The sequence below is a fragment of the Anas platyrhynchos genome, chromosome 3 (assembly GCF_047663525.1).
Source record: "Anas platyrhynchos isolate ZD024472 breed Pekin duck chromosome 3, IASCAAS_PekinDuck_T2T, whole genome shotgun sequence".
In the NCBI taxonomy this organism is placed as follows: Eukaryota; Metazoa; Chordata; class Aves; order Anseriformes; family Anatidae; genus Anas; species Anas platyrhynchos.
The window spans coordinates 45,346,821-45,360,061 of NC_092589.1; the positions used below are offsets into that span (position 1 = coordinate 45,346,821).

Genomic DNA, 13,241 nt, shown 5'->3' on the forward strand with positions numbered 1-13,241 from the left:
TCATCTTCAGCTGTGTGAGGGCAAAACAAGAGCAATCAGAAGCAGCTGCAATGATTTTGGTCAAAGGGCTGAAGCTTCCAGCCTGAGCTAAGATCCTGCATACATGCTGGTCACTCTGGCTAGTGCTATGCTCACCAACATCTTGGAAGATCAGATGATAAGCTTGCACATCCACATGGAATTTTCCGCAACAGCCACAGGCAAAAAACTTAATTCACTGATCCAACCTCAAACTGCCTAGGAAGGCATTGCAATTCTCATGTTACTGAGCACAGAGCACAGTTGGCTACTGCTTTTGGTGGCAATGAAATTGCAATGAAAAATCGGATCACAGATTTGAAGTACTCAAATAATTGTTACTGGAAGTCCTGATGACCCTTTGAGTTCCATGCCTGACTAGTAAGTACAAACAACTGATAGGAAAACTTAACGTCAGAAGTTCATCTTCCTTTCCAATATTATAAAGTAGCATTCCTGATTTCTTTATAAATTATCAAGCTGAGCCTGTATTTGAAGATATAGTCAGACAACCTGAACTGGTAGTCTGATCTGGTACAGCAAATCCCACTTGGTTCTGATTTCAGCCTCTTTATTTCCACCACCAATAGTTAATATTTGACATGCAGGGCACTGGGATAATTATCACTGCATCTGTTTTCTCTATTACAGAATGCATTTTTAGCCATATAATCACTTACAATTGGATGGAGGATTCTCAGAGTGTGTTTACCAAAGAAGTGTACTAGAGGCATCTGTTTCATTTAGTCTGGAAGGAAAAAAAAAAAAAAAGTCAAAATTGAATACTTACCCAGGGGCAATGCTAAAATTACAGTACATGCTGAAGTCCAGGCTACTACTCTATTAAATCCATTTTTAATGTCTCCCTGTTAAATCTACTAACCTCTTATGCACCAGACGTGCACAGATCTCATGAGCATTGCTGCCAATGCTAGGAAGCAACTGATGCTAACCAAGAATAAAATGCAGCAAAATTTAATTCCCTGACTAAAACCAGCTTGTATTTTGCAGTGTTATAATAAGCAAACTCTAATTAAGTGTACTAAGCAAAGCTCTGGCTTGCAGAGGCTCTGCACAGACTGCAAAAACTCTGAAGGGCAGGAGATGCTTTATTTGACAGCTTCTACTAAAGAAAATAAAAATAAATACTTATACGGAACATTCACATAACCCCTTGCTCATTTCAGAGTCTGTGGTTTGCAGATCACTGCAGAAGAACTGAAATTACAAGACTTGGCTAAGTGATTTCCCACATATCTGTCTCAAAGTCTCGTTGTTCTTTGAAGATGGAGGAAGTTTCAAGTATTAAAACCATACATAAAATCCTTATGAGGCAGTGTGACAAGGTACTCTGTGCTTGCGAGGAGTTGGAAAACTGAAGATTTATAATTTCTTCCATCTTTTCTTGTGCTACTAGTAGAATATCCTTGTATATGGAGATAGTTTTCTCTCTCCTTTCATCCCCCTCCTAGTTCCCAGCACAAAGCTAGCTTGGACTGCAGAGCAGAGACATCCACGGCTTGAGAGAGGACACCTCACAGGTCCTGGGCTTCTCAGCTGTGCTCCACACTACACTACACCATTTAGCCTTCTTGTAGAGCGTGGCCAAGTGGTGTGGCCCAAACAGCCACTGCTTTGGGGAAGATTTGGGCAGATGGGACCAGAGGTGGCTGCAGCCTGACTCTACGAGGGAGCTGCGCAGCTCTGCAGGGGTATGCACAATGCCACCCAATTCGCAGGTGGGGATAGGTAAAAATCTCTGTCTTCACTCCCTGGTAAACCCCTGCCTGTTGGCAATACTCTCCATTTCAATGGGCTTCTTTAGCAGCAAACATGGAGGTGTTACAGAGTTCGGGACAGGGTAGTACCGAGGGTGAAGCCCTAGCCTCAGGAGCTTGTGTCACTGTAGCCTTTGGCAAGAGGACTTGCAATGGAGTGAGAGGGACTCTCACACTGCTTTTTCTGCTTATGATCTCTTGAATGGAAAAGACCCCAAGAAATCTGATTTATTCAGACCTGGTTTGAGCAGACAGTGGGACTAAATGACCTCCAGAGGTCCCTACTAGTGTGAATTATTCAATGCTTCAATGATTTCATCCTGTTTTTGTTCCTCAGATTCCCTTAGTTTAAGAAAAAGTCACCTCAGGTTGAATATGACTGTGTTCTTTGCATAAAGACAACCTTGCAAGCATCCCAAAGAGCAAAGAAACAACACCCCAGACCCAAACCCCAAAGGATCAGGTCTACTAAGTTAAAAACACTTCTTCCACTGGGGACACTCAGCTCATGTATACATGTACATATCTTGTTGGATTTCTTTGGCACTGATAGCTGCACTGTAGAAACAACCAATCAAAGAGGTTTCTGACTTCCAACATGTAATTGTCCAATCCAGAAGTTGTAGCACGGGTTTTACATTTGCATGAAACCCCAAGATGTATGGTGACTTCCAACAGGACCTGGAGCTATCTATCTACCCAGAGCTACCAGTGTTAACTGGTGTTAATAAAACACCGTGTAATATTTCAAGCGCAGCTCCATGCTCATTTAATGCTATTTAGAAAAGCAAACAGCATGAGGTGAGAATTAAATAAAAGCACATGTTTCAAAGTCGCAGAAATGACCATCAAAGATCGACTTCTTGTTACTCAGTCAGCTGGCTGCTGTCAGCGTGAAGAGCGAAGCAATTCCATTTTTTAATGCCATGTAAATTATACCGCTGTGTTGTGATACATCAATTAAGTTCTTTGAATAAATTAATCAGAAAATTCTGTAAGGATGCTTCTTTGCTTTCTGAAGGGAAAAAATAATAAACCCAAACACAAACCCAGGCTTTGTGTTTATCTGGTGGTTTGTTTTCCTCTGGAGTTAATTCATGGGTTGAAGTCTCCATGCATATACATTCACACATGTAAATAAGGAATGAAAAGCTTCACTTTCTGTGTGAAAGGCCTCAAAACACTTCTCATAATTTAACTTAATAGATGTTAGCAACATGCCAACTAAATAAAGTGCCTTACACACATTTAGATGAAGCATCAGTTTTGCAGCTGACTAGTGCTCCATTATTTCTACTAATTACATATTTATCTGCCTTAAGGAGCGGTTTTACTATTGATTCAACTAGAAACAGCTTGCACAAAGCCAAAAATAAAGCAGCATTATGAAGTCAGACTTTTACATGCAAATACAGGATCCAGTTAGCGATGGCATAAAGCAGCAGAGTCATGTAAACTTCACTAAGAGCCGTACCACCTCCTCACACAAGCAAAATTGTTTCAGCTCAGGTTTTAACATGAAAGCAGACAAGCTGGTTAAAATCAGATGAACTTATGAATAATATGGTACGTGTGTACATCATCTGGTTAGTGTAAACACATCAGTGACACACAAAAGACCAAGAGTCAGCTTCACAAGTGCTGAATATCATCAAAGCTCTCATCATCACATTAAGAGCTTGGCTCGTTTGTATTGTCAGGGAGTAATGCTGTATTTTGAACAGAGCCTAATTTATCAGAAAGTAACAGACTCTTCTCTCTGTTTTTGAACACAGAATGAGCTGAGGTCAAATCTTGGTTATGCCCAAGCTCTGCAGTAACATGACCTGAGTTAAAATATGGTAAGAGTCAACACCTTACCTCCCTCATAGTTCCTCAATAAAGCTTAGATCCTATTGATTTTTAATGCTTATGGCTTCTTAGGAGTGTCTCTGGCTGAGAAAATGAGTGCAATGCTTACCCAATGCACAGTACTTTCAGATACTGTTTTGCTCAGCCATTTCCAGGTCACATTTGCTTCCATTAACTACTGAAAGGTGCACACTATCCTCTCTCTCCCCTAAAAAAAAAAAAAAAATCATCAAATGTTATGGATCCAAATCCTACCCAGTATGGGCAAAGACATTGATACTGAAAATCTGCGGAGTTGCGCTGATTCATGCAAACAAGTAGCCTAGAACTGTTCCCTGTAACAGGCTCTGAAACTCAGAGCTCAAAAGGGGAAATCACAGCCAGGTCAGGCACCAAAAGTTTCCCTCTTGTTGGTGATGAACCAGTGGTTTTATTCTATTCTATTAATCTGTGTTTAGGGATTTTGACACCTGGCAAATAAAAGGTATGTATGTGAATACTGTATGCAGAGGGAGAAAGGGTTATATATGGTACGCTCCTAGTATAGGTGCTGAAAGTGTATGCACACATGTGATTAAATGTACAATACATGTCATATATTTTCTGTGTGATTGTTTCTTTAGGAATAATGAACAGGCTGAAAAGTTCCCCCGTTCCCTTGCAAATTCAAGCCTCGTCTGTACTGCATTCTGGCAAAACCCCTAAGCATTAATGCTCTTAAACAATGTGTGCTCGGAGAAAAAGGACGGACGGATTGAGGGAGGGGAGGTTTGTAAATATTGCCCACAAATCATTCAGTACTCCTTTCACAGCACAGTACTGAAGCCAGACTAAATTAGCAGTCCACTTCCCCCGCTCTCCTTCCCACTCAAGTCATGTCTGTTTACCCTCAGTAATGACAAAACGTAGACAACTGTCTGCGAGGACTGTGGTGACATTGGCACACACATACCAGACAAGCAGAATGTTGTGGGAAACAGAGATTGAAGCATCTTGATATACGAGAAACAATTATCATGGGAATTGTTGTTTCTCAATGCAACAGCTATAATAAATAGTTGCCATATGCTAAGCACAGATGCCTCCTTGAAAAGCAGCCCTGAGATGGCACAGCCCATGTTCTCCAGAGTCTGGGGCTTTGATGAAATGACTGGCTTTTTGCAAGCAGAACTGCGGCCCCATGGAAAGGTATGTCGGGCCACTGAAGGATTTAGGGAAAAAAAAAAAAAGTGGCTCAGTAACAGCTTGGGGTTTTGCTGGTGGGTTTTGCAGGGGAATCTGAAGTTGATCCCTGATCCCTTCAGGCAGGTGAGACACCGTGATGCCCCTTTGTAAACCTGATTTTACCTCTGCTTGCTTCTTTCTTCAGGCACAGAAAGCCTTTTCAGGGAGAAGTACTAGGGGCTAGCTTTATGCACGTATCAGAACTGCAAGACTCTTTAGTGCACTGCAGGGGTTTAGGGCTTTGTTTGACTTCAGGACTTAGGGACAGAGTGCTTCGTATGCACACATGTACGAACATGCACACATCTATATGCACCTTCACCATATATCACAAGATTGTTCTGTCAGTCTTTATAGGAAAGAGGTTGCTGGTTTTTTTTGTAGCAGAGGAAGATAAAACGTGAAGAAAGCCTCTGCCTATTTCACTCACACATCACAGGCTGATTGTGCTGCTCTATGCAGAGAGCAAAACAAAATGAAACAAACAGGTGAAGATAAACCTGGCAGACCAACTTACCCAGTCCTGCGCTGTGTCTGGTGAGACCGGTGTTATTTTACCAGCAGTCCTGCTTTTGCTTGTGCCCAGATCCTAAGTTCCTTAAAACCCTGTTTTCTTTGCATTTACAGAACCCTACAGGCACATCTTGAGCCTTTTCTCCAGCACAGTGCAAAGGATAACTGAAGTGCCTAAAAAGGCTGAGAGGGCCAGACCCTGGCCCATTAAATACATGAAGGCACTGAACTGCCAGATTTCGGTGAGAGTTAGACAGGTAGATTCTTCTGAAACAAATAAAAAGTCTTAACTGTACCATCAGTGTCAAATATTAAAAAAACAAACCAAAACAAACAACAACAACAACAAAAAAACACAACAAAACACCCTCCAAAATTAACTGCCTCTGTATTTTTCAAGACAGTAAAGCGTGACTAGTTTTATAGCACTCAGCACTCTCAGCCAACTGTTAGTAATATCTGCTTCTGCACTTGGACTAAAAGGGGATTACAGCCTCAGTCTGGACATCTAGGTGTTGTCCTGACACATCTGCTTAACACTCAGGACTTCACCGCTGGCATACATGAAAACCGACACTCAAACAGACCCTGCTAAGTGAGAAATCTGGATGAAAATCCAAACCCAGCACCGGTCTGTGTGTGTGTGTGTCGCTTTAAGAAGACGGAAGGGCATATATTTGGAAAGCCAGCTGTAAAACCCTTAGATAGGCTTTCGAAAAAGCCAGCCCATCATGCACAGCAGATGCTGGCTTCATAAATGTCACAATGATGTAACCTGCCGTACTGTTCGGCTGACATAATTTATGTGTGCTATCATACAGAATGCTAATAGTTTTTAAAATACGTTTTAAGAAAGTTGTTAACCAAATTAATAAAGCATGTTACAAAAATCTTGGCTGGTGTTTCACTTCTCTTATGATTAACATATGACAACGATTAGCAGCTAAAAGAAATTTCCAATAACTTCTAAAATTTTTCATTCATATGGTCCCTTTTAATCAGAAACTTTCTTTTATCTGAATTCAGTTGTATGCTTTGTTAGGAACTATAACATCAACAATACCAGGAACTTCCTTATTATTATCCCATTTATGCCAAGGATTCTGATTGCTACCCCCCACTCCCATCCCAAATTTAAAGGAAAATGGAAAACTGTTAAGGAAAATTAAACCCTGCCGAGTGGTTGCTATGCATTTTGAATAGTCCTTTTGTGCATGTATTATACATACATACATACTACATGAACCTTTTATTGCCTAAATTTGTATCTAGTGTATGTTTATTAAACAGCCAAAAAAAGGCCACTGTTAAGAGGCTGCTGTTTTCAGCTCTTGTTGCATTTGCAGCAATACTTACAAGATAGCTGAATAAAGGACAAATACTCAAGTATTAAAGTTATTTTTTAGTATATGAAGACTTTACAGGTGGACACTTGGAATTCTCAGAAGTGCCCCTGTTTCTAGGATCTTTCTGCACTCTTAATGAAACCTTTTAAAAGTTTATTTTATTTTATTTTTTTTTAATACAAGTTATTGGTCATGAAAAATAAGCAAGATTTTTAGTCTATTAAAAATACTGTACTACACTGACAGTATCAATGTACCAGCTATTTTAACTCTGTGAATTCCACAGCAGCACTTTATCTGAGGGACATAGAGATGCTGATCCCCCTGCTGCACCTGGCTCCTTACAGAGAAGCCTTTTCAGTCTCACAAAGCTGAGGAGAAGAATGAAATTCTACACCGGCACCACGGTGTGCTTAAATTTAGACACAGGATTGGAGCCATTCGGTAGTCTTTACTTAAACTTCTCCACACAACATTTGCACTGCAGTCAAGGGAAGCACCAGCTGGAGTAAGTATCGAAGGATTCAGCCTCTAGGTAACACCGTGCAGAACAAACTCACCACTGAAATGAGGCTGCCCTTGGCTAAGATGCCAGGGAAGAAGGAAACACAACCAGATGAGGAAGATAGAGAAATGATGTCCAGTCACTCCAAGGTGGAATTCAGCTGCTGTGCACAAGTCAGCACTTGACAGCTGTGAAAAGTTCAGGGAGGTATTCAATAAGAAGCAGCCAGGACCCTGGCTTTACTTGCTTTTATTTGAAGGAGAAGTTCAGGCATATCAAACAGCATCCACAATGGACCTCAACTGTGTTCATGGAGGGCAGAAAGGCAGGAAATTTTCCTCCTTTTTTTAATTCATGCTCATTAAAGAGGACAATTTCCTTCTGCTTCCTCTGGATGAGAAGCCTTACTCTGGAGATACTTGCAAGCAAAAATTTTCACACTCTGATGAAGGGATGTGTTAGAAAACCAGTAGCTGATTGAGTTCATGACAAGATGTGCGTGCTCCTGAACCATGGTGTGTCCAGGAGAAGTGACACAGAGCACTCTATGTAATAGATCAAGTTGAACATAAGGGCATTAATCTCCTGTCCTAGCCTCCCTGTATAGATCCTCCCAGTGGAAGACACTGCTCAACTATCAACACAGAGTATGGTTCACAAGCTAAGAGATGTTGTTTTTCCTAAAAATGCAGCTCCAAATGACTTCCTTGTATATCTTCTTACAAGCTAAGGTTAAAATGCTTTTACAAGCACTTTTATAATACGCCGCCTTCAAGGAGCTCCCCAGGAATCCCCTGAACCTGGACTCTAGCATAAGACAGTCTCCACCATTCCTCGATGACAGCAATGACAGCTGTGCTCGGAGCACACCCTGCTCCATGTGTCGACAGAGCTGCAGCAGCTGTGTGGCAAGACGGCCCTAAAAACCTCCCCTCATCACCAGCATGCAGCTACCATGAAAGTGTGATGCATGTGTGGCATCAACGTGTCCTGCTATGGCTCTGAATGCCACCACAGTGGAAGTACTGAGGATCTGGAGAGCCAAAAAAAAGACAAGTGCAAAACTGCTATGGGCATTACCCTTCGCTGTTGCCATAGGGCTTCTTTATGGTCAAGTGAATTAGACATCTCATTCTCATTTGTAAGCACGTCAGACAATTTATTTCAGGTGTTACACCCGTATTTTCCTGTGGCAGACACTACCTTAAAGTCTTTGCACACATTATGGGAAACAGATATCTTACAGCTTTGTTCTGAAGGGGAACTATCACAACCGTCCCCCAGTAATACCTGCTGCTCACATCACTCATCCAGCTTGCAGGATGGTGGCTGCTTCTGACTGTGCCTTTTGTCCACCTCTGCAGTCCCTGATAACTAATTTCTGATGGATAGTGCAGCCTCTTGGGTGCACGGCTCAGTCTGCTGGGCCCAGCAGCTATTGTTAGCTCTGCTTTCTGACAAGTCTAATTCAGGACAGTCTCATAAGCTTGTGTCTGCTGTGCCAAGAGTTCCTGTAGAGGGATCTTCATCTAATCTCCTCAGGGATATTCTTAAGTGTCTCGTTTTCCCTTTTCCTCCTGCTCGGGTTTTGTCCCTTTTGACTTGCATGCCAGCTAAATTCTCAAGTTGACAGCAGTAGCTAAGAATCTGGAGGTAACTTCAAGAATCTCTTCCATAGGAGGAAATTCCTCCTACTTTCCTCAGCTTTGCTTTGCAGAGACTGAGAAGTTACCTTGGCTAATGTGACCCAAGTATCAAGGAGTCAGAACAGCAGTGAAGTCACTAGGAGGTTGAAATTACACTCTGAGATTAAATTCCTACAAGTCTTATGAATTTGGGCAGCTGGGTCGAGGAAGGTGCTTCTGTTTGTGCCCTTATTGAAGAAAAGGCATTAGCAGAAGCTAAATCTTACAAGATGCAAGGAATCTATATGGGAGACATAATGTCTGCCTCACTCAGGGAACACTAGAGGCAACATTTTATTAAACACCAGAGAATATAAGCACAAAACAAGAGGTCTTGCAGAGATCATGCTCCTTCAGTTCCTTTTCTTTTGTCAAGGAACATGTCTTATATTTTTAAAAATTATCTTATGTGGCTGATTCTCAGGTTTACCCATATGGAATTTTATGGGCTATTTTAAAACATCTAAACTAAAGGTTTATATAGGTGGTCAATCTACCTTATTCATCAGATGAAGTGTCTTTTACCACTTGTATGTTTGTCTGCTCCTTTCCACTTATTGTTTAAGTGCAAGTAATCAAAGAAAGATAAGTGGGAGAACTGTGCTAACAGTGTTCTTACATGGGCAATTGCTTTCTGAAGATAGCGTTTATTTAATTTATATCACAACCAAACACTGCTGGCCAGGGCTGATGGGGGTATTTGCAACTACATGAAATTTAGCCAAATATGTTGTTTTGCTAAGGATGAAATACTTCCCAGCTACATATCCATTTCAACAATTTTCTGGTCCAGATCCCTCAAGTCACTTCTTATTACAGACAGACTGGAGAATGAACTGAAAGCTTCGAGTTTTCAAGGCTATACATATGAAAATCCAGTAACAAGGGATTTATTCATCTGGTCCTGATGGGGAGCCAGAAAATATTAGTAATATCAGGAATTTCTGTGAGTCAAACAACACAAAGCATTGAATGAAAGCAATTTGTTCTGAGAGGAAGCCATTTTTGTAGTATTTTGCTTTTGTATCTCAGAGTTGTTGAATTCATCCCTTTCACTAAAATTTCAAACCCTCTACTCGGTTAAGGAAAGGCAGAGATAGTGTATCTGTCTTCCTGCTATTACGGTTTGAGTGCTCACTGAAGTGGAGCTACAGAACTTTTTCTCTTCGTCAGTGTCTTAGGATAGTAAGTGATAGCCTTTGAGAGGGCAAATTTTGAGTTAGGTGGATTTTTCTACGTGAATCAGCATAGTCTGCATTATCTCTATGGTTGGCCATTGTTAGAGCTTGAAGACAAATACAAATGTCAAACAGATTAGCTTTTCCAGAATGGTTACCAAATGAAAACTGAGTGTCACAATATCAGTTTTCTTCACACGTCCGCTTTCTGTTTACGTGATGGTAAACTTTGCTGATGCTTCCAATACATGTGTTTTTTATTGCAGATTTGAAATATTAGTGTCATATCTGTTGAAGTAAGCAGTAGAGAGAGGAACTAGTGAGCAGCTTTGAAACAGCACAGAAAACATACGCTCTTCACACAATTTCAGAAGACCAAGTTCTAACCTAAAGCCACATCTGAGCATGCATTTGCAAATACTCTTCTGAAAGCTGCCTAGATCCGCAATCAGACTCTGTTTCATCCTGTTTTAGGATGTTGCCAAATAAAAATTAAACATCACAGATTCAGTATTGTGAGAAGTATGAATAACCATGGCCAAAAATATGTCTTTGGGGATGTCACTCAGTCAAAGAAACACAGCAACAATGACTAAGAAGGGCGAAACTTCTAGGAAAACAAAGAAATAGGATTCAAAGAATAGGAATGTGTCTTCTGTTGGGGGGGGGGGGGCGGAGAATGACAAACAAACTAACAAAAAAAAATTAAACAAACAAACAAACAAACAAAACAAGTTAAAACCTAAAAACCAAAACAAACATCAAACAAAACAAACAAAACAAAAAACAAAACAAAAAACAAAACAAAACAAAACAAAACAAAAAAAACCCACAACCAAATCTCAAATCCCTGCCCCAAATACTTGAAAAGATAAAGGATTAGTAACTGCCTGTAAAATGCAATACACTATGTGCTGATGTGTAAGTAAGGAATACTGCGAAGAACCAGGAACCTTGCCATTTTCAATAGAGAATCTATGGTTTCAGAAGTTCATTAATTCCCAGTCTTGTTACCATTTGTACTTGAAAAGCAAAGGCAGACAAAATAACAGCGCTGAATACTACCAGATGGATAATCCAAATTCTGAATATTCTACAGAAAAAAAAAACATTCTGTATACCAAGTGACCTTTGCAGTTATCATAAAGTGTCTTCATTAATCCAGATATGACAGCAACTTTTATCTCAAAGTAAGAGTAGTTCTATCTAAAAGAAAAAAAAATGCAAACCAATAAATAACGTTTCAACTGAGAAAAAAAAATCCTTTGGAACCTGAAAGAGCAGGTCTGAAGGAGACACTAGGTACGTATCAGCCAGGGAGACAAAGGGACAGAGCTCATGTATCCCGACAACTTGTTGATGGATATGCTTGCCAAAGATAATTTAGTGCTGACCACAGAGCTGAAAGCAACGAAGTAAAAATCAATAGACATCCAAGTAGTGCTGTGTAGAGCAGTTTTACAGAGGACAGCAGACATCAAAGTATGCAGTGAGAGTGAGCCTTTTCAGCCCTCAGAACTGAATTAAGTCAAATGCACATGGCTTCTTCATACAATGCTAACAGGATAGAAGAAGACTTAAGCCCATCAGCAAGAACAGAGCAACAGATAAACCTCTTTGACTAAGACTTAGTTTATTTAGTCAGATGGGGGAAAAACAGTCCAGCAAAGCCCCCCTGAAACCATCACTATCCCATCTGTCTGTGTTATTAACAAAGACTCGTCCCAGGGCTGAGTGGTGTTAACAAGGCATCTCTGCTCTTTTGAACTATAGGAAGGTGCAGAAAGTCAGAAAGTTAGAATATTTACCAGACACAAGCAACAAAAGACGGTGAGAAATACAAGAGGATCCACTACCAACATTCATTTTGAGAACACAAATGCAGGCCACAAAGTCCAAGTAACAATTTTTTTTTTTCCTCTTGGCCCTTCAAGAAGTTAAACCTTATCAAAATCCTGATTAAAAGATGTTGTGCATGTGAGTAAGTCAAAAAGGTGAAGCACATTACAGACTTCTCTGTTGAATTGTGATCCTCTCTTTCTGGCTAACCACAGACCACCACAAGAAAACAGAACTTCTCAAAGTACCATAAAAAAAGGGAAGATGTGTGTTATACTGCATGCTAAAACGATGGGTGAAATCCAGCAGTAATACAGATCTTGGCTAATGCATGAGAAAGTTGGAAAGCAGACACCAAACATCATTCCCTGACAGTAATATAATAGCGTGCCCCCCTGGGACTGACGCATGCAGGATACTGATTGGCCTGCATGTCTTTTTGGGATGCGATGCTGTTAGTGTTTTTTCAAACAAAGGAAAACTGGGAGCCCTAGAACTCATGCAAAGAAAATGGCATTATCAATATAACTTTTCAGTGTTTGGACAACCCTGGGAGCTTTCATCAGGCTTCTTTCAGAAATTACAAGAATTCACATGCCATCTGTTTGTCCCTAAAAGTGCAACAACTGATGCCATTATCAACTTTTCTCTGCCAAAAGGGATGAAATTGACTCCAGCCAGCTTCCCCCATGCAAAGATTGCTTATTCCAGCATGAACTGCATGCAAACTATTAAGTGGGAATTTGGAGATGATTCCTGCAATGTGAACTCACTCTGCTGGATCCAACAAGTTATGGCTGGACAACTGATGCCAAAGGGAATTTGGACATTTAGTGGATGCCTGAATCATCATCACCCAAAACTGTCTTGAAGCTTATGAATTACAGATGTGCAATGTCCATTCCTGCCAAACTGATGAATGCTTATGCATTAGTAATGAATTCAAATGCACAAAGATATGCAAGTTCCGAGCCATACCAACTAAGTGACTGATGGTAGAAAGCAACAGAGTCTGCAAGATCACTTCAGTGAAGATTTGGCAGAGAAAGACGAAAAAAGTGAACAATCATTGTCTGAAATACCATGTTCAAACAGTGTAGTGTTATACAAGACCTGTGAGGTAAACATCCAACACGCTTCCACAGGGGGAAAGTACTGTGTTGTTTATTGATGGTGTATTTAAACTTACCCCACTTGTGTTCAGAATCTCTTTTTTTAATTACAAACTACAGTATCAGGTAAAATGAGGACTGCCATCAAAAACACGCTTAGCAGCGCTGACGTACCCCACTGAGAAATCTGTC

General features: G+C 40.6%; 1 long non-coding RNA gene across 1 annotated transcript; it reads right to left on the reverse strand.

Moving 5' to 3' along the window:
- Window positions 1-525: 525 nt before the first annotated feature.
- LOC106017306 (uncharacterized) lies at window positions 526-6,596 on the reverse strand. The gene is made up of 3 exons (XR_001190693.5): window positions 5,389-6,596; window positions 3,757-3,855; window positions 526-766 (listed from the first exon to the last, which is right to left on the reverse strand). It is a non-coding gene; the product is annotated as an uncharacterized lncRNA (long non-coding RNA).
- Window positions 6,597-13,241: the final 6,645 nt, after the last annotated feature.